Source organism: Rhipicephalus microplus, unplaced genomic scaffold (assembly GCF_043290135.1).
Source record: "Rhipicephalus microplus isolate Deutch F79 unplaced genomic scaffold, USDA_Rmic scaffold_560, whole genome shotgun sequence".
Classification (NCBI taxonomy): Eukaryota; Metazoa; Arthropoda; class Arachnida; order Ixodida; family Ixodidae; genus Rhipicephalus; species Rhipicephalus microplus.
The window spans coordinates 3206-24111 of record NW_027465120.1 but is presented as its reverse complement, the minus strand read 5'-3'; the positions used below and the strand labels follow the sequence as shown (position 1 = coordinate 24111).

The 20906-nt window shown below is 44.1% G+C and overlaps 1 long non-coding RNA gene across 1 annotated transcript; it reads right to left on the bottom strand.

Moving 5' to 3' along the window:
* Nucleotides 1-11012: 11012 nt before the first annotated feature.
* LOC142795138 (uncharacterized) lies at nucleotides 11013-20582 on the bottom strand. The gene is made up of 2 exons (XR_012892792.1): nucleotides 20480-20582; nucleotides 11013-11642 (listed from the first exon to the last, which is right to left on the bottom strand). It is a non-coding gene; the product is annotated as an uncharacterized LOC142795138 (long non-coding RNA).
* Nucleotides 20583-20906: the final 324 nt, after the last annotated feature.

The window sequence follows — 20906 nt, the reverse complement described above, 5'->3', positions numbered from 1 at the left end:
GAGAGTTTATAACTACGTCAAGGACTTCCTTTCGAAGAGGACAGCCACTTTAAAAATCGGGGAAGAATCCATCGAGGACGTTAAATTAGGCAACAGGGGGACACCTCAGGGCTCGGTGTTATCACCCACCCTTTTCAACAGTGTGATGTTGAAACTGCCTGAACAGTTAGAGGATATTCAGAATTTAAATCACACCATTTACGCGAATGACTTGACATTATAGATGAACAAGGGCAGTGACGGCCAAATTGAAGGCTCTCTGCAAATCGACATTGATAAAATCGTTGAGTACCTGATAAAATCGTGGAGTATCCCAGTACTACTCGGATCTAAAACGGGGAGAGCAATATTTAAAGAGATTGGGCTATGAGCCCACGCGTGAGCAAGCGCGTTTAAAATACATACCGATACAGATCAGGGACAGGATAAAGATACCTCTGCTACCCAGAAATATGAACCCTACGTTTCACGAAGGCAGGCGTAAAGCCAGAACAGAGGCATTACAATCCAGGTACACCGGTCGACAGGACGTCGCGTATACAGACGCTGCGGAATATGAAAGCAAAGCGGCACACACGGCAGTGGCGCTCAGGGAAGATGGTGGCCTGATTGCGTGCTGCACAGTCCTTGGTGTCGAGACTGTAGAGGCCAAGGAAGTGGCCATAGCTTTGGCCATCAGCCAAAACGGTGTCAGGGTCGTCATCAGCGACTCCAAAAACGCCATGAGAAATTATGAATCGGTGAGGGTGACGGAGACTGCCGTCCGTATATTAAACATGGTAGGAGTACCCAAAAAGCAGGTTCTGCTTGCCTGGGCTCCAGCTCATCAGGGACTTAGAGGGAACGAGGGAGCTCATTCGGTCGCCCGAGGTCTCACCTACCGGTCGACCCCTGCAACCTCCCAAGCTACCGAACAAAGAAGCGAGGATATGCGCACATACCATGAAGTCGTCGCACACTACAGGCTTAATCGGCAAGTATACCCGAGAGCAGACAACTCACTAAGTAAGAAAAACGAAGTTTTGTGGCGAAAGTTACAGACCGGGGTTTTTTCAAACCCCGCACTTTACAGCAAGTGACACGCACAGTTTTCCAGTCCCAGTGTAAATTTTGGGATGAGGTTGCGAATTTGGTTCACATGGTGTGGACATGTCGAAGTCAAAACGATGGTTCTCCCACTAGAATCCTGGGACTGAGGATTCTAGTGGGAGAACCAGCCCAAGACGTCGCCCCTAACTGTCGGCCGGAATCCCTTGGGACGCTTGCTGCTGCAGCGTCCCAAGGGATTCCGGCCGACAGTTAGGGGCGACGGGCCATGCCTGAACAATTGACTGACTTTTTAATAAAGTTTTCTCTCTCTCTCTTTCTTACTTTGAAACACTGACTTTTGTTATTGGTGTCTTTTACCGTCCACCTAACCTAATCGCGGACTCTTTGGTTTCCCTGAGTGCATTCATCCAAGAAATAGCTCCTCATTCGCCTAATCTAATATGTATGAGCGCTTTTAATAACCCCGATATAAACTGGACGTCGTTATCTCTGCTAGGTCATGCTTCCCAACTTCACAGAGAAACATTGAACTTTTCACTAACTTCCGGTCTAAAGCAAATAGTGACGCCACAAAAGGCACGGCGATTTTAGATCTTGTCTTCTTCAGCCCTAGAATCTGTGATTACGGTTACGTGTGCACTGTTGTGGATGGCATATCGCATCATAAAGCTGTTTTTGCATCTATTTCATGTCCTGTACCGAAAGCCCGATACATCTATTCTACTTTCCGCAATATGAGCCATGCTGATGATATTGGTATTATTGATACACTTAACACTTTTTTTGCCCAGTTTGAAGCGATTAGTAATTCCGAAGATGTTGATACTTTAACAAAATTCTTCAGTGATCTTATTTCAAAGTGCATTATACATTTTGTGCCGTTAAACACAAAAAAGACGAATTCAGAGTTGCCTTGGATCACACGGGAAATTTTGCACCTGTCGCGACGTCTTGGGCTGTTGCGGTGTGCTAAACGAAATGGTGATGCTGTTCTTGCCGCACAATTCATTTCTCTGAAGGAGGAACTTCGAAGCAAAACAAATTATGCTCGTGATTTTTAATATCAAGTTACACTCCCCGGTTTACTTAGAAATTATCCACATAAATTTCGGAAGTCTGTCCTACCGATAGACTTTACCACTGACACATTTGAAATAAATGACACAATTACAGGCGATACAGCTCTTATTGCAGATGCATTCAATGATAACTTTCAGTCTATTTTACACTTGATAACTCCGTTGTTCCTCCTTTTATAGGGCGTACTCGCTGTTCTATGACAATATTGTTGTTTCAAATCAGGGTGTGCTGATTCTCATTTTAAAACTCGATCCGAAGAAGAAAAGTACTCCTGATAATATAGACAACGCATTCCTTCATAGGTACTCCTTATGGACTGGTCAGTATTTAACCATTATCTTTCAGAAATCTCTGTCGACGTCTGTTGTCCCTACGACATGGAAATTGGCTAAAGTTCTTCCGTTATACAAATCCGGAAAAAGCAGTCCTTATTGAATTATAGGCCCATCTCTATCACATCCCATTGTAAAATACTCGAACACATAATTTTCAAGCAAATCATAGAATTCTTAGATTGCAATAATGTTTTATCTGATGCCCAGCATGGTTTTCGACGTAGGTTTAGTACCATAACCCAGCTCAGTGAATTCGCTCATGACATCCTCCAGGTTCTTGATGCTGGTGATCAAATTAACACAGTATTCAGACTTTTGCAAAGCTTTCGACAGTGTTTCACATTACGAACTGCTAAAAAAGCTCACTGTTATTCTTAAAAATGAAGCATTAGTAAACTGTACTTGTTCTTTCCTATCCAATAGGTCTCAGTACGTACTATTCAAGTCTTTTCATTCCTCCACTTCCACTGTAACGTCCGGCGTCCCTCAAGATTCAATATTGGGCCCTCTTTTGTTTCTAATTTTCATTAACGATCTACCAAGTAATGTTCCTGTTAAAATCTGCATATATGCTGATGATTGTGTTTTGCATCATACAATTAAAACTGCTTATGATCACACCATTTTTAAAACTGCTCATGATCCCATCATTCTTAACGATTCATTTGCTTTATTTCAATCATGGTGTGACACTTGGCAAATGCAAATCAACTTTTGAGAAATGGTATCTATGTCATTTTCCAAGCGTTCTTCCCTCTCTCGATTTACCTATTCGCTTAATGGTTGCCCTCTCGGAATGGTTTCACAATACAAATATCTAGGTCTCCATTTCAATCAGGATTCATCTTGGTCTCAACACATCGATCTCATGTGCAACCGTGCGCTTAGAAAATTAGGCTACCTACAACGCACTTTACGTTCAGGACCTCTCAGCCTACGACTCCTATTAGAATATGCATCTTAGAATATGCATCTTAGAATATGCAATATTAGAATATGCATCTGTTGTGTAGAACCCACACAGGATTTTGGACATCAACAAAATATAATCTGTTCAGAAGAAAGCTGCACGCTTCATTTATCGTTGCTTTGACAGGTATTTTTCACCAAGTTTCCATCGTCCTATCTTACCAGTCTTACCTAGCTACCAGTCTCTCTTCCCGTCGATATGTTGAATGTCTGAAGTTTCTTTATACGTTAATTATTTCCCCGCGGTTCCCTCTACTCAGCAAGTATATAGCACACGTTAGACCAACGACCACCCGAAATTACCATGAGTTAAACATGTCTACTTTCGTTCATCGTACAGTGGCGTTGAAGTATAGTTTTTTTGTTCATTCTATTGAATCGTGAAGTTCTTTGCCTGGTTACGTTCGATCTTTATCACTGGATGAATTTTTATTGTATATTACAAAACATTGATGTAGAGCACACTTGTTATGCTATTCTATGTATGTATTTGCCCACTCCTGCGATAGTCCTGTGGGGCTGCAGTATGTTGAAATAAATAAATAAATAAATAATTAGACTCAGCTAGAGCTTTCTAAGGCACGGGACAAGTCACCCCGGAAAAGGAGACACAGACCCAAGAGTTAGTGGGATAAGGAAGTCAAGAGAGCCGTAGGAAAACGTCAGGAAGCCTCTAGGGAACACAGACATGCTTAGCAGAGGGGTAAACCGACAGATGATGTTGAAAGAAAATGGGATATCTTTCTAAGCTATAGAAGAGAAGCATTCCTCTGCTCAATGAAAAGATTAGAAGAAAGGAGGCTCAGAAGCTAGCAGAAATACAACAAAGGATAAAAAAGCAGCAGCAACATTTTGCAACCATTTAAGATCCCTGAGTAATGAGACAAGCTTAGAGAAGTGGTTTGTAACTACAGTTCAAATTGTTAGGATTGAAGGGGACGAAGCAATGAATACTATATAAGAACAAGGATGACAAAATAATTCAACAAGAAAGTGCCTTATGCGTTTTAATAGACAAGTATGGATCAAGTGGCGCAGTGGCTACATTTTCACGAGTGTGGGAAAGGGCTGAGAATGGGGTTCCTAGTAGTACATCAACAGGCCCTGACGGCATCCCAAATATGCTGATAGTTGAATTGCGTCCCAAGTCTAAGCAGGCTTTGACAGAGGCAGTGAGCAGAGCAATATTCCATGGTGAAGTTCCTGATGGATGGAAACTTAGCAAGATGAGCATGACCTATAAAGGAAAGAGGGACAAAGCTGACATAAACAACTATAGTCCTATAACAGTGATCCTATATCCTATAACAGTAATCCTATTCTATAACTTCAGTGACTTTGAGCGTATCTATCTATCTATCTAGCCACCTAGCATATTTAGCTCTCAAGGACGTTCCAATAATGGTATCGATACCAAACTTGGTATGGCATAACATCACTGTATGAAGAACATATTTGGCTGTGAACAAGGCTCCCATGTGGGGAGCGAAAATGTCTTTTTAACTTTTGTGTATTTCACCTTGGTCGGCGTTTTTGTTATTTTTCAACAGTGACATCAGTGGTTTAAAGGCGGGTGATGCAGATAATAAAGGAAAGACTTCAGGCATGAATAATGGATGAGGGGGTGCTGAAAGCAATCTGTACTCACTGACGCAGTGCATCGGAGTAGCAGAAAAGGAACACAGCTCCTGTGGCTAGCATTTTTAAATGCGAAGCATTTCTTAGCGAACTTCGGCGACTTTGAGCATATATATCTATCTATCTATCTAGCCACCTGCGACATTTAGCTCTCCTGGCTGTTCCGATAATGCTATTGATCCCAAACTTGGTATGGCATAACATCACTGTATGAAAAACATATTTGACTAGTCATAACATGAAAATCATGACATGTATGTCATGATCTACATTTCATGGTTTTGCCGCTCTTGCGGAGGTTTCGTTCACATGGCATGTTGTAAAATTGGTATGGAAGGCATGACTGCATGGGGAACACAAGCAACAGACCCTTACATGAAAATCATGACATGAGTGTCATGTAACAACATGACTACATGCCACGCTCATGATGTGCTCGGGCGTTTGGCTAGCGTCATACATAACAAGTTTGGTATTACTATACTTGAATGGATGACGAAGTTATGTGATTGGTGCAACCATGATAATCATGAGATGCGTGTCATGTAGCAACATGACTACATGCCACGCTTATGATGTGCTGGCGGCCGTTTCGCTAGCTTCACTTATACCTAGTTTGGTATTACGGCACGTGAACGAATGACGAAGGTATGATACTGGTGCAAACATGATAAACATGAGATGCATGTCATGTAACAGAATGACTACATGCTACGCTCATGATGCGCTTGCAGCCGTTTCGCTAGCTTCACATCTACCAAACTCGGTATTAAGCAACGCGAACGGACGACATAGGTAAATGACACATCCAAACATGATAACCACGACATGCGTGTCACCTAACAACATGCTACATGCCACACTGATGATGTGCTCGCGGCCGTTTCGCCAGCTTCACTTATGCCAGATTTGGTATCACGTCGCGCTAACGGATGATGAAGGTATGTGATTGATGCAAACATGATAATAATGAGATGCGTGTCATGTGAGTACATGACTACATGCCATAGTCAAGGCCCCAATACATTTCAACGCAACGCGGTGCACCTGCTCGCGGGCGTTTATTTTGTTGCGTCATGCTGGCGTTACCATGCCAGGTGCCGGTCCTGCCATATACTCGCAAGCGCGCACTGTGCTGCTTTGATGCAAGCCCATTTCAGCGTGTCCGGTGTCCCTCCTTCACAAAAAGAGGGAAACACAGTGTCGTCTTGGTAACGCATCGGTGCGAAATGCAGCATGTCGCATTTCACGCCGGTTGCTGTCAGGCCGTGCCGACAGACGCTGGTCGCGCCTGGCGTCTGACGATAGAGTGCTCGCGTTTTGCTAACGTAGCGTCGCTGTTCACAGCGTGTGCACGTCTCAACGCTACATTGAAGTATATTGGGCCCTTCATGATGCGCTCGCGGCAGTTTTGCTAGGTCCACATATACCAAATTTGGTATTACGTGACGTCAATGGACAACGAAATATGTGACTGGTGCAAAGATGATAATCCTGACACGCGTGTCATGTAAGAACATGACAACATACCAGGCTCATAGCGTGCTCGTGGCCGTTTCGCTAGCTCCACATATACTAAATTTGGTATCACGTGACATGAACAGATGATGAAGGTAAACGACACATCCAAGCATAATAATCATGACACGGAAGTCATGTACCGCATCATTTACCTCTATCTTGTAATGTTGTGCTGATTGTAAAGTGACGTACAACATTTCTCATTCGTGCTTCGCCTAGCATCGATTGCCACTGTGCATGGGATCTGCCAATTTTTTAGATATTAAGAGAGCGTACGATAGTGTGGTTCGAGAGGCCTTGTGGAGAATACTGGACACACCAGGTGTGGAGGATGGAGTCCCTGTAAGCTCTTAAAAATATCGATAAAAGTAACAAGGTAGTTTTAAAATGGGAAAAACAGGTATCCAATCCCACAGAGATAAAACGGGGGCTTAGGCAGGGGTGTCCTCAGTCACCCTTGTTATTCATGATGTACCTACAAGGATTAGAGGGGAGTGGACTTGGCTTCAACCTCTCTTTCGTCAAACAAGGAAAACTCATTGAACAGGCACTACCAGCATTGATGTACACAGATGATATAGTGTTGATGGCTGACGACAAGGAAGATTTGCAGAGACTAATTGACATCTGCGGTGATGAAGGAGATAACATAGATTTGAGATTCAATAAGGAAAGATCAGCAGTCTTTAATGTTAATGAAGGCAGTGAGCTTACGATACAGGAAGTCATGCCTGAGATAACGAATAAATACAAATATCTGGGCGTACGGATAAGCAATGGGACCGAGCATCTAAGGGAACACGAAATATATGCAACGACTAAGGGAAACAGGAATGCAGAGGTGATGAAAAATAGGGTACTATGGAATTACAATAGTTATGATTGAGAGGAATTTGGAAAGGCGTCATGGCTCTTGGTCTGCCTTTCTGCAATGCGGTCTTGTGCATGAGATCAGAGGTTGAAGCAGGATTAAAAATTAAGCCACTATGAATAGGTAGGCTTGCTTCAGGAGCTCACAGAAACACACCAAATCAGGGAGTACAGGGTGATATGGGATGGACATCATTCAAGGGCAGGGAAGCTAGCAGCAAGATAAAATTGAAGAAGCAATTGAGAGAAATAGGGGAGAAGCGTTGGGCTAGGAAGGTTTTCAGCTACTGCATACATGAAGAATGTCTATATATTGGAGCAAGCGAACTAGAAAATTGACGAGTAAACGCTTAGAAAACAGCAGGGGGCCAAGCCAAAAAGAACTACCGTTTAAGAAGAAGGTGAAGGAAACGGAGACCGATATGTGGAGAACTGGCATGATTAAGAAGTCCGCACTAGAGATCTATCGAACTTTTAAGCAGAAAATTTCCAAGGAAAGGATCTATGATAATACTCTGGGTAGTTTTCTACTGTTCAAGGCCAAGACGAGAGTATTGCAAACCAAGACATATCAGGCCAAATACGAAGGGGTAGACACGGTATGCAGTGCAGGTAGAGGGGAGGAGGAAACTGCCGAACACTTGATAATGTTGTGTAAAGGGCTTCGCCCTATAGTTCAGGATGATGGCGCAGACTTTTTCAAAGCACTGGGGTTTAGGGACAGGGAGGGCAAAATAGACTTTAATCAGGTAGAATTAACTAGAAAGAGGTTATCTAATTTGTGGCTAAAGTCAAGGCCCGAGTGAAAATTAAACCATTCACTATAAAGTACCAGTCCTCAACTTTACTATTTAAAGGAAAAAAAAGATAAATCTAGTTTTCGGTTCACTAAGTACTACGGCTAGGTGGCGTTAGCCGCCAGCCGATCAAAAGGGTATAGCCATATCAATCTGCCAATCCATACTTGTCTGTGTATCTGCGGACCACATATATTGACATCACTGTCGCCTTGGAGCAGATTGACTTGGTGCTGACTGAGCTGGAACAGATGGGAACTGCCGCAGAGGCAGAATTCCACAACATATTTTTTCTATGTCAAGACAGGGCGGCGAAGTCCGGATAGGATTGTGAGATTCCAAGGATGGTAGGAACACAGAGATACCAGGCAAACTACAACTGAAGTTCTGTGGAAGTTTTATTCATTCTGTACATAGATGACCTAAAAGCTTCCGTTAAAAGGCGCTCTGCAAACTATTAGAAAACACTGCAAAGCTTGCCAATTGTGTTGCCAAAGCACGCCCCCAAAGGAAAATTTGAATCTGCACAGCTGGCCTTCGATATTTAGCCGAGATATGACAACAGCTCCTATCCTTACACAAAAACGTGAATGGGAAATCTAGAAACCCAATTGGTAAGCCATGCAAGAGGTTAAAATTCCCCAATTTGCGGCGGATGCTTCAGCCGCAAAGGAAAGCCCTCTTTCCGGACATTTACACACTCCTCAAGATATTGGCAACGCTGTACAGCTGCAGCTGATACACAACAGTACAGCTGCTGCAGAAAGCAGCTTCTTGACGCTGAAAAAGTGAAAACGTATTTGAGGAATGGGATGGCAGAAGAGTGGCTTGATGATCTGGCCCTTAGGTCCACTCACCAAATACAAGTCAGGGCCGACGAAGTTATCGTAGTGCTTTTGGAGAAATCGTGACGTATGAAAATTATAGTGTGAACTTCCGTCTTCGGCCAGGCTACATGTTTGTTTTTCTTTGCTTTTCAATTGACTGTTACTTCATTGTAAAAGCATTGGTGCGGCCATCGTTTAAAATTGCTTGCTAAAATGAGTGGTAGCATTCGGTCTATTGTGTCAAGGAAGTATTTGTTTTAAGTTCTTTGTTCAATAAAATTGTTTTCCTGAATATGTGTGTTCTTTATTTAAAAATTTCTGTCATAAAATGTTGTCTTAACATTCAGTCTTCACAACAGGCCCATGAAAAACAGGCTTGTTGTTAAGACAGTGTGTGAGAAGTTCGGCAGAGAAAGCGTCCAATATTTATTTAGTTTTTTTTGCGGCACATAACGTAGACAGGCCTCCCCCCCCCCCAATCTCCTTTCTTTTTTTCCCGTCAATTGTTTTCCCATTACTGACTGTGTGAACTTCTTGTTCGAGATCGCTAGTTAACTCGCCTTTTAAACTGCATTCCACTTTGCTCTCATTTTCTTCCGATAGTCAAGGACCTTTTATATTCCAAGGCAACTTTCTTTCTATTTGCCATAAAAAGCCTTTCTTTTGAACAATTAGGCTTTGCCCCTCCCTCGAAAAAGAATCCTGGCTATGTGCCTGACGCAAGCTACTGCTCACACAGCGACTAGTCTGTCTAATGCCGTCGCATGTGGGAAACTCTTAGATGAAACCCAGGTTACACGGTACAAAACAGGTCATGTTTCTTTGTGCGCTCCTGACATGGAGGGCTTAGTTTCTGGTTCTTAACAGTCCTGCACAGCGAACAGAGTTTCATGAGTGCTGAATAAACGGCCTCGACACTGGCCCGTGCGGCAGCTTTGTTGATGTGGTGAGACACCCCGTATCGAAGAGTATTACTGCTAATTTCCCTATTTGGTTATGTAGTTAGAGTGAGGTTGAAAATCGCCACAGCTTAGATAGGATGACTTCCGCTAAAACAGGTAACTGTTCAGGAACGCCTGTTGTCATCAATCGCAGGACTTGATGCGAGAAGCTTATTGCAACTTGATGGGAGCAGGACCTAATTATAGCATTTTTCATTGCAGACAACGCAGTGGCCCGTTTGACGAGTTCGGAATAGTGCATGGAAGAAGGCCCTTGTCTAAACGAGGGTATGCTTCCAGCACCTGGGCACAGCACTGTTGTACAACTTGAGGCCAAGAAAACGCATTTGGCCGTCAGCGGGGTGCTTCTTTGGGAAACCAAGAAAGGACGTCGATAAGTGGGCAAAAATCTTGTTGATCTTCTCAAAAGCCTTTTCAGGGGTCGCCCAGAAGAACACCAGAAAATCATCGGCATACCTGAGCGTCCTCACGCTGCCAAACGGCCCATTATCTCCTTGCAGCTTTCTAATGTATCAGGCTAGAAGCAGGTCACTTAGAATCGGGGCTGTGTAACGTTAATAAAGTATGTGCTTTTGTTCATAACTGCGCATGTTTTCATGGTTTGATATAATCGAAATGCTTTTTTGAACTTACCTTTGTAATTGAGTGCAATTTTTAACTACAATTAAAATTATTTTCAAGAGTGGGACAGTCAGTTGAATAAATGCTATAATTGACCTTCTTCACGGAATTTGTGCTGCTTTTGTTGGGCTCATTTTGTGATGATGACTTGTTTGTTAGCTCAGTAGCAGGTGCAAATTGATTCTACGGGGCAGTTGAATTCTGAAGAGTGCCTTGTGTGCATGTCGTCCTACCTTTGTTTTCTTTATTTTTTACTTCTAGCCAAAGGCCACAATACATAGCCAAAGGCCTCTGGGGAAACAAGGTCAAATACAATTGACATATAATTTAAGACACAAGACCTTGTCTGGTACCTTGTTTTATTTTGTAGCTCGATACACATTTGGAAGGGCAGCGTGCATTTGCCCGCATACACCAGCGTCCTGTCCTCGAAGGACAGGCGAATCATTGGTCAACACTTCCTAGAGCTCTCACGTTAAGTCCAACAGCATACAGTGTTGCACTCTAAGCTGCATCAAAATTTTTCGCCTATCATTAATTTTTCTTAAACCCATGCATTTCTACGAAATTGACTTGCCATTCTGATATCACCACTCCATTAGTACACTCTTCTAATCTTTATGTAGTTTTGATATTTTCAGCTTGGTGCAATAGATGGCAAGGTGATCGAAACAAAATACATTATTGCAGGTGATACCTGAGAACAAAAAGATCGAAAGTTGAGCTAGTTGGTAGGGGTTCATCATGAAGGAAGGCATAGGGTGCAAATAGAGAGACAAGAGGTCTCATCTCCGTGTATTACAATTCCTGATGACCTGTCAAGAACTGTGACCCGCTGGTGCCCAGCTCAACAGAAACGGCCTGCAACTTCTTGACATAGTCCATGGTAATGCGAAGAATCCGAAGGAACTCGTCGACATCAAAGCGGTAGTTCGTAAACTTTGCAGGTGCTCCGAGTGTTGGGTGGTGGCCCTTAGGAAAAAACAACACGAAGAGTCACGCAGGGAAAAAAACGAAGCTGCCATGCTTGATAGAAGGTCAAGCAACCTCTTCGATAAGGTGAATTCAAAGAGGAACCTGTCACTATTAAAGCACCCGCCAAACGCAATGAAAAATAAATATGTGAGCTTATGAAAGCATAAAAGCAATAACAAACCAGCTTGTGCATATTCTTTAAGCAGCACTTTCACACTTGAAGAAACGGAAAAACCAGCTTTGGGAGCCATATTCAAGAAGAGAGCACGACAGACAAATACTGCTTCCAGCGTGCGTCTTCTCATCTTGTGTACCCGTCCTTAAGCTGTTTTTTGTTTTAAGTATGTACCAACAGGCCCAGCAACAGATTCTCCATCACTAACATGATTAGGAGAAGCCCACAGTGTAAATTAGTCTACTCACACAAGGTGCAAAAACGTAAGAATTCTCAAATGAAAACATGCTTCTTCGTTGTACAGCCTGTTTTCAAAGCACATAGGCCCACCCAAAGTGCGTCATTCCCAATGACACAGCACAAAATGCAAAACGCTTATAACAGGACAAGTACCTTGGTGAGTTTCAAATATGCATAAATTTTTTGAACAGTCATATGTAGACGGGAGGCAAGAGTGCATTTAGTCCCTGCTTTTCAATGTGCACAGGCGATGCAGTCACCAGTTTGAGCATTTGATCTCTTCATGATGATGATGTGTGGTGTTTTATGGCGCAAGGGCCTATTGATGGCCAAAGAGCGCCTTTTCAATGAGTATAGAGATGTGGACAATGATATGTTGCGTGGCTGTATAGGGGCCTTAAAATTCCTCGCGATAATGCGGGTAAAAACATAAGTAATAAAGACATGACAGTGGCGTGATATGCATATTAAAAGGGTGACAAAGGTTTTGATAATAAAAACATGCAAAAATATTTGGCACTAGCACACTTGCCTCATCAGTGCCCTTGTGTCCAAGGGCTGCGAGACATGTGCTTTTAAATGTAATCACAGCAGCAGCGACCTCTCTTGAGAGGTCACTCTACGCAATGCCTGGGTATAATACATGGTAAAAATTAACATCCCTTAAAAAAGCTAACAATGATTTATGGGTGAAAAGTGGTTCCCTACCGACAAACATTGCAGGGTGTAAAGGTATATGTTGTCGGTAGGGTAATGGGAAGTGTTGTCTTCTTAGAATGTCTAGCTGTTTACATTGGATTAAAACGTGAAGAACTGTTAAAGCCTCACCACATTTATCACACAATGGTGGATCACCACCGGATAAAAGATGTGTGTGTGTCGTGTATGTGTGCCCTATCCTGAGTCTTGTTAGTGTTATCTCTGTTAGACGTGATTTTGATACTGGTGGCCATTGGCCAAGGTGTGGCTTGATAACGTGTAGTTTGTTTTGTGAGTGTGTATCCCACTTGCTCTGCCAGTAGTCCCTGAGGTTTAGTTTGAGAGACGGCTTAAGATCAAGGTCCGGGATTGATATGGATGTAATGGCGGTGCTCTCATGGACGGATGCAGCGAGCTGATCCGCCCTCACGTTGCCTTGGATCTCACGGTGCCCTGGCACCCAGCACACTACAACATGTTGTTTGTGCGTGTAGAGTGTGCACAAAATGGAGTAAAGTGAGACAAGGACTGGGTTTTTTTGTTTTTTAAGACTGTGCAGAGCCTTTACCACACTGAGGGAGTCTGTATAAATTACTGCTTTTTGTATTTGTAATTGTTTGATGTGTTTAGCTGCCACCAGTATCGCGTAAGCTTCCGCTGTGAAGATACTTGTGCGTGGATGTAGAGGGCCAGCATCCGAAAAGGATGGGCCGACCGTAGCGTAGGACACAGAGGAGTTAGTCTTGGAGGCATCTGTGAAGAACTCAGGACATGTGTATTTGTGTTGAGTTCCAGAAAGTATGTTCGGATATGGGCAATAGGTGCATGTTTTGTAACCTCTAAGAAGGACACATCGCAGTCTATAGTCTGCCACTGCCACGGTGGCGGGTATGCTACAGGAGCCATTAAACTGTGTTCAAGTGACACTTCAGTTTCTTCAGCTAGACACTTCAGGCGAATTGAGAAGGGCTGCCTCATCGAAGGCCTGTTTTGAAACAGAGTTGAGCTCGACAAATCATTAATTGTAGAGTATGAGGGGTGCTTCTTGTCTGCTTTCACCTTAAGGAAATAAACAAAAGACATGTAAGTTCTCTGCAGATGAAGCGACCACTCATTTGACTCAACATAAAGGCTTTCTACGGGGCTGGTGCGAAAAGCACCCGTAGAAAGGCGGATGCCCAAATGGTGCACGGGGTCAAGCATCTTCAAGGCACTTTGAGTGGCATGGTCTAAATTTCCGGAGCCCTCCACTACGGCGTCTCTCATAATCATATAGTGGTTTTGGGACGTTGAACCCCACATATCAATCAATCAATCACTTTGAGTGGCAGACTGATAGACAACGGCCCCATAATCTAAGCGGGTACGAATAAGGCTTCTATAGAGGTTCATGAGGCATTGCCTATCACTACCCCACGTAGTACGTGACAACACTTTCATAACATTCATGGCTTTTAAACATTTTGTTTTTAAATACTTGATGTGCGGTACGAAGGTGAACTTGTTGTCCAAGATTAAGCTTAAGAATTTATGCTCGGCTTTGACGGACAGACGTTGCCCGTTCAGCCAAATGTCAGGTTCCGAGTGCATGCCTCTCTTTCGAGAGAACAAGACACACGTGGTTTTCTGTGGGTTAAGTCGAAATCCGTTTTCGTATGCCCATTTGGAGACCTTATTTAAACCCATCCGAACCTGCCGCTCACACATGGCTAAGTTGCATGACTTGAAGCCAAGCTGAACGTCATCGACATATGTACAATAGAACATATTGCGGGGAATGGACAAGTGCAAAGAATTCATTTTGATAATAAAAAGTGTGCAACTAAGCACGCCACCTTGTGGCACGCCTGTTTCCTGGACAAATGTTTGGGAGAGCACACTGCCTAGACGGACACGGAATGTCCGGTTTGACAGGTAACTTTCGATTATATGAAACATTCTTCCGCGCACACCAAGGTGGGACAGGTCTCTTAGAATTCCGAAACGCCATGTTGTATCATACGCCTTTTCGATATCGAGGAACACAAAGAGAAAATATTGTTTATGGACGAAGGCGTCTCTTATCTGTGCCTCGATACGAACGAGGTGGTCTGTGGTGGATCTACTTTCTCGAAACCCGCACTGAAATGGGTCGAGCAAATTGTTTGTTTCAAGAATATGTAGAAGTCGGCAGTTTATCATTTTTTCGAATACTTTGCACAAGCAGCTTGTAAGTGCAATAGGCCTATAACTTGAAGCTAAAGAAGGGTCCTTGCCCTCTTTCAAAATGGGAATAATAATAGTCTCTTTCCAGGAGGTAGGGATAGTGCCAGAAAACCAGATAGCATTGTATAAACAAAGTAAGGTTTTTCGTGTTTCGGCTGGTAGGTTTTTTAACATTTCATACACCACACGGTCAGAACCTGGGGCAGAAGTACTGCAGGAGTTTAGAGATGTTCGGAGCTCAGCTAGACTGAAAGCTTGGTTATATGACTCGTATCTAGTGGATTTATGTTCTAGTTTCTGCTTTTCTATTCTTGTTCTGTATTTTTGGAAAGTGTCAGTATAGTGGGACGAGCTGGATACCCGTTCAAAGTGTGCACCGAGGAAGTTTGCCTGATCTTCCAAGGTATCACCCTGAGTGTTTACGAGTGGAAGTGTGTGTACTTGTTTTCCTGCTATCCTACCGACCATGTTCCAGACTTTAGCCTCCTGTGTGTATGAAGTGATCCCTGACAAAAACTTCTGCCAGCTTTCTCTTCTGGCCTGCCGACGCGTTCTCCTGCCTTGAGACTTTATTTTCTTAAAGCTCTCAAGGTTTTCCGCTGTCGGCGAGTTGCGCAGCAACCTCCATGCCCTGTTCTGTTCCTTTCGCGCATTACGACACTCTGTGTTCCACCATGGGACGTGTCGCTTGCCGGGCTGTCCAGATGTTTGTGGGATGCATTTGGCTGCTGTGTTAATAAGGAGAGCTGTGAAGTACTGCACAGCTTCATCTATGCTTAGCGTACATATGTCAGTCCAAGATAAGTGAGCTTTGTTATGAAACTGTTCCCAGTCGGCTTTGTGTATAAGCCATTTGGGAACTCGTGCAGGATATTCGTATGATGTTTTTGTACTCAAAACGACAGGAAAATGACCGCTTCCGTAGGGATTATTTAGAACTTTCCATTGGAGTAATGGTACAAGTGATGGAGATGCGATGCTGAGATCTATGGAAGAGTAGGTTTTGTTGGCAAGGTTATAATATGTTGCCTCTTTCCTATTCAACAGACAGGCGCCGGAGGAAAAAAGGAACTGTTCAATGAGACGACCTCGTGCGTCGCAGCGAGAATCACCCCATAGACTGCTATGAGCATTCAGGTCACCAAGGACCAGTAAGGTTCGGGTAGTTGGTCTATTAAGGACTCGAATTCTCGTTTTCCAAGACGGTGGTGTGCGGGTATGTACAGAGAGCAGATGGTGACGAGCTTGTTGAAAAGAACTGCTCGAACAGCCACTGCCTCTAGTGTTGTTTGCAGTGGTAAATGTGTGCATGCTACTTTTTGATTAACAATAATGGCTACACCGCCGGATGATGCCGCAGCATCATCTCTGTCCTTTCGGAAGAGAACATACCGACGCAAAAAATTCGTGTTTTTAGATTTTAAATGAGTTTCCTGTACACACAGTACTTTCGGCGAATGTTTGCAAAAGAGCTCTTGAACATCATCGAGGTTTCTGAGGAGTCCTCTGACGTTCCAATGTATTATTTGTGTTGCCATATTGGAGGTAACGTAGTGCTGTGTGTAAGGAACAATGGGTGTGTCTGCTTCTTAAGCTAAGCGTTAAGACTCAAAGAACAGGGCCGTCGTCGGGCCCCGTTATTGGCTTTTTATTTCGTTTGGCGCGCTCCAGGGAGCTACGCCGATCTTTCTGCACCAGGGGTGCCGTGGTGTCCATTGCCTCCTCAGAGGCACTGCATGCCCGCAGTTGCGAGCTGATGTTTTGGGCTTGGGACCTCGCCTGGTGAGACGAGGCCTTCATATCGGCCGACCCTCGGGTCTCCTTCACCTCGGGGGGCGAAACCTTCGGTCCTCTTGAGCTAGAGGTCGAAGGAACCTCCTTTGGTGCTGGGATACCCTGGCCGCTGCAAGAGTTTGCAGCGGCCTTGGTTGTCGCCGTGGGGACGAGTGGCAGGGCAGCCTTGGCTGTTCCCGCCGTGGGTGGGGGCATTGGCGACCACCTGGGCACACTGTGCCTGGCATGGGCAGTTGCCGCAGGCCGTTGTAGTGCTGCCCCCTGTTGCACTACATCGGAAAACGATGGTTTGTTTGTGAAAAGCCCAGATACTTGTTGACGGGCTTCTCGGAAAGTAATGTTTTGTGTGATTTTGATTGTAACAATTTCTTTTTCCTTTTTCCATGTTGGACAGGTTCGGGAGTATGCGGGATGGGCACCATCGCAGTTTGCGCAGTGGGCCCCATCCTCCACCTTACACTCGTCTGTAGCGTGTCCTGTGGTGGCACACTTTCCGCAGGTGAGTTGGCCGCGGCAACTCTGAGAGCCGTGACCAAAACGCTGGCATTTGAAGCAACGTCGCGGGTTGGGAATGTAAGGTCTCACATTCAACTTCAAGTATCCTGTTTCGAGATGTTCAGGCAGGGTGCTGGTGCAAAATGTCACAATTATGTGTTTTGTTGGGATTTCCTTCTTATCACGCCTAATTTTGATTCTTTGTACTTGTGTCACCTGCTGGTCCTTTCAGCCCTCGAGGAGCTCACCTTCAGTCAGGTCAAGCAAGTCTTGATCAGATACAACGCCTCGGGAAGTGTTGAGTGAGCGGTGTGGTGTAATTGAGATAGGTATGTTTCCAAACGATTCTAGTTTTGAGAGGTTTTCGTACTGGCTCTGACTTTTTACCTCGAGGAGGAGATCCCCACTGGCCATTCTTGTAGCGTGGTAACCTGGTCCAAGTGTAGTGGTGAGGCATTTGGAAACAACGAAAGGCGAAATAGTTCTGGCGTTCTTTTCAGCGGTTTCACAATGGATTACATGGTAGCGGGGAAAGGTTTCTTTCGGTTTGCTGAAATACTTGCAAAAGTCTTCGGTGCGCCCTCTCTTCGGGAGAGGACGATCATGCAATGCAGGGAGAGAAGAAAAAGCCATAAACTAAATGTGAGTTCGGCAGCCATGCCAGCCGCCCACCATGAAGCCCAACACGGGGACGTGACAAGTCCTAAATATATATGAGGCATGTCAACGTCAGCTGTACACAGCCGCTATAACCAAATGTATTGTGCCCAAGACAGAGCACATACACAAGGTTAACCCTTGCCGCCAGGAAAAATCGGAAGTAAATTAAAGAGAGAAGAAGACAGGATTGATTTAAAGATGACAAAAGACTAAGATGTAGAGAGAGAGAGAAATAGGAAAAGGCGACTACCGATTTCCCTTGGTTGGGTCAGCCCAGGGGTGCCGTCTACGTGAAGCCGGGGCCAAAGGGGTGTGTTGCCTCTGCCAGGGGGCCTTAAAGGTCCAATCACCCAGCGTCAGCTCAACCCCCAGGATCCCCTTTTCCCCGGACACGGCAAAGCCACGCACGGCTAGGCGTGGGAGGGAGTAGAAACTCCCCCGTTAGCTCGGGTCCGTGGTGTCGCTACACACCAAACGCCTGCTTTAACAGGCGCCCCTGCGGGGCATTTGATCTCTTCAAGTATTCAAAATTATATTGGTTTGGCGTTTCCTATCATGTCCAAGGACCGACAGCTTGATAACCACAGAAAGAACATTCAGTTAACCATTTTGCCTCTCTTTTGGCTCTCGTATCCTAACAAACAATGTCCTAGACTGTCGCTGATGTACCCTATTCACAGCCAGGAGTGTTGACTAAGGAAGCATCAGGATGGGCACCGAGGTGCCATGCTTTCTCGAGTTACAGGAAATCAGTATGTGCCATATTTAACACAGTATACCTTTAGTGAAGAAATATGCAATATCTCGTCACCAACATTGTCCTGCACAACAAAAATAAATCACAGTCTCTATGATCATGCAGCAAAGGTTGTGTTGATAGCTTTTGAGGTGGTTCAAGAAACATTGAGGTGCCAGCAGCAGTACCTAGCTGGCAATATTTGGTTACATTATTAGCATGGAACATGAAAAAAAATTGTGACGCCCCAGCAGTTATATAGTCGATATATAGATTTTTGGCTTCCGAGAAAACTACCTGAGTAAGTTTAACAGGATGCTGGTACATAATTTGAATGGCTTAAGTAAGCAAAACTACCACTACGTATGTACACACTTTTCTTATTTATATTCCAAGTTTTTGCACCAGAAAGCTCCTTCTAGATATGCTGAAGGTTTTCAAGATAGTTTAGGTGTCACCTTGTCGTTCAAACTACCGTATATACTCGCATAATCCTCGCACTTTTTTTGCCGGAAAATTGATGCAAAGTTGGGGGGTGCGAGAATTACGCGGGGAAAACTTTCCACGAAAACGTAAAGAGCGAAAAAGAAAACGAAGGGGCCGCAAATCGGGATTCTCACACCAGCAACTTACAGCAAGCTTTAAGAAATACTAATTAGAACTTACCTCAACAATAAAAGCAGAGATACAACACAAGACAAGATTTAATAAAGACACAAAAAGTGGAAGCAAATAGTCGAGAATTAGAATACTGTACGCAAAGCTTGCGGTCGTTGCGGGCGTAGCGGCAGCGTCGCTCAAGAGGAGCCCTCAAAAGGTAAGAGTGGGATGTCAGTATTGGGCTGATGGCTTTTAACAGAATCGTCCACAGTTTCCTTTTGAAGAAATAAAGTTTACCATCAATCCCAGTTTTAGGCATACGGCAGACCCAACGCGCCTTGGTGGCTTTAAGCTGCCGTCACCAGTAACGAACACAAAACTCGTAGACTCTGAAGGGCCTACCGGCGGCCCTGTTGCCATTGTTTAGTGCATGATCTATCACTTGCAACTTGAAAGCAGCTGTACAGCTTCAGTATCGCCTCATAACGTGACAAGATTACCGACACAACATAGAAAACACGACGCAACGCACACTGGCCACTTCGGCTTGACTTGGATTGAATCTCTGTAGAATAGTACGCTTGATGCTTAAAAGATGGCGCCAGATGGCGTGCGCTATCATCATCAGTGGCTGGAAAGAGCAGACGACATTATCGCAGCAGTTTTCGGGGGTGCAATAATTACTCGAGGAAAAAAGAAATGGTATTTTTGTTGGGCGATGTGGGGGGTGCGAGAATTATGCGAGTAAATACGGTACCTTATGATCAATGCCTACAGTTTCTGGCTCTTCAATACATATCTTCACTTGAATACAACCTTTGGATGTTCTGCCCCATATCAGCAAAACCACTTTTAAGTTACAAGTCATCACATTCTAAAACAGTCAAAAATGGCATTGCACTTTCTCGCTTCCATTGACCTCTCAATAAATCATGTAGGCACCTCATTGGCACTAGCGTCTCCCTTTGATTAGATAGACGTCTCCGTCTCCCCGCCTCAGACCTTAGTAGCCCAATGTGAAAAGCTTTTGAAGCTGGTTAAAGCATTGTATCTATCATAACATAAGGATGAATAAAAAGAATGCTGCTGTCCTTTCATTTGCACACAAGCTTTCCCATTGTCTAAAAATGAAAAATCGGTGTACACTACGGCATACAGTTGCTTTAAGCGCCCCTAATGAACTACTACGATTTGCGCTGCCGTTCGCATTAAAATTGATAAAAGTCTTACCTCGTGATAAAGGGAATGTAGCACAACACAGCACAATCAGTTTGTGTCATGCACTTCAGGTGTTTACAGTATCCCAGTGACAAGTCGGCAAGTTACATCGAACAGACGCGCTTGCTGGAAATGCACGCGCCTTTTTATAGATAGAGAAGGAAAACGAAGATGTTAAGGGGAGATGCAGGTCGAAAAACGCGACATTTTTTCAAAATTACTGATTTTTTATTCTCGCCTATTTTGATAATGTTAGTACCTCTATTGTTATGAAAAAAATAATACAGGTCGAGACTTCACTGGAAATGCTTTAAAACTTCATCTAAAGAGCACAAGGTGCCTGTTAAAAGGTGGCAAGTGTGCAGTCTTCGAGCACCTTGCCGCCGATAATGCGCCGCCGCTAGCCATTGTTGATCGCATGAGTCGAAATTCGAGCCTC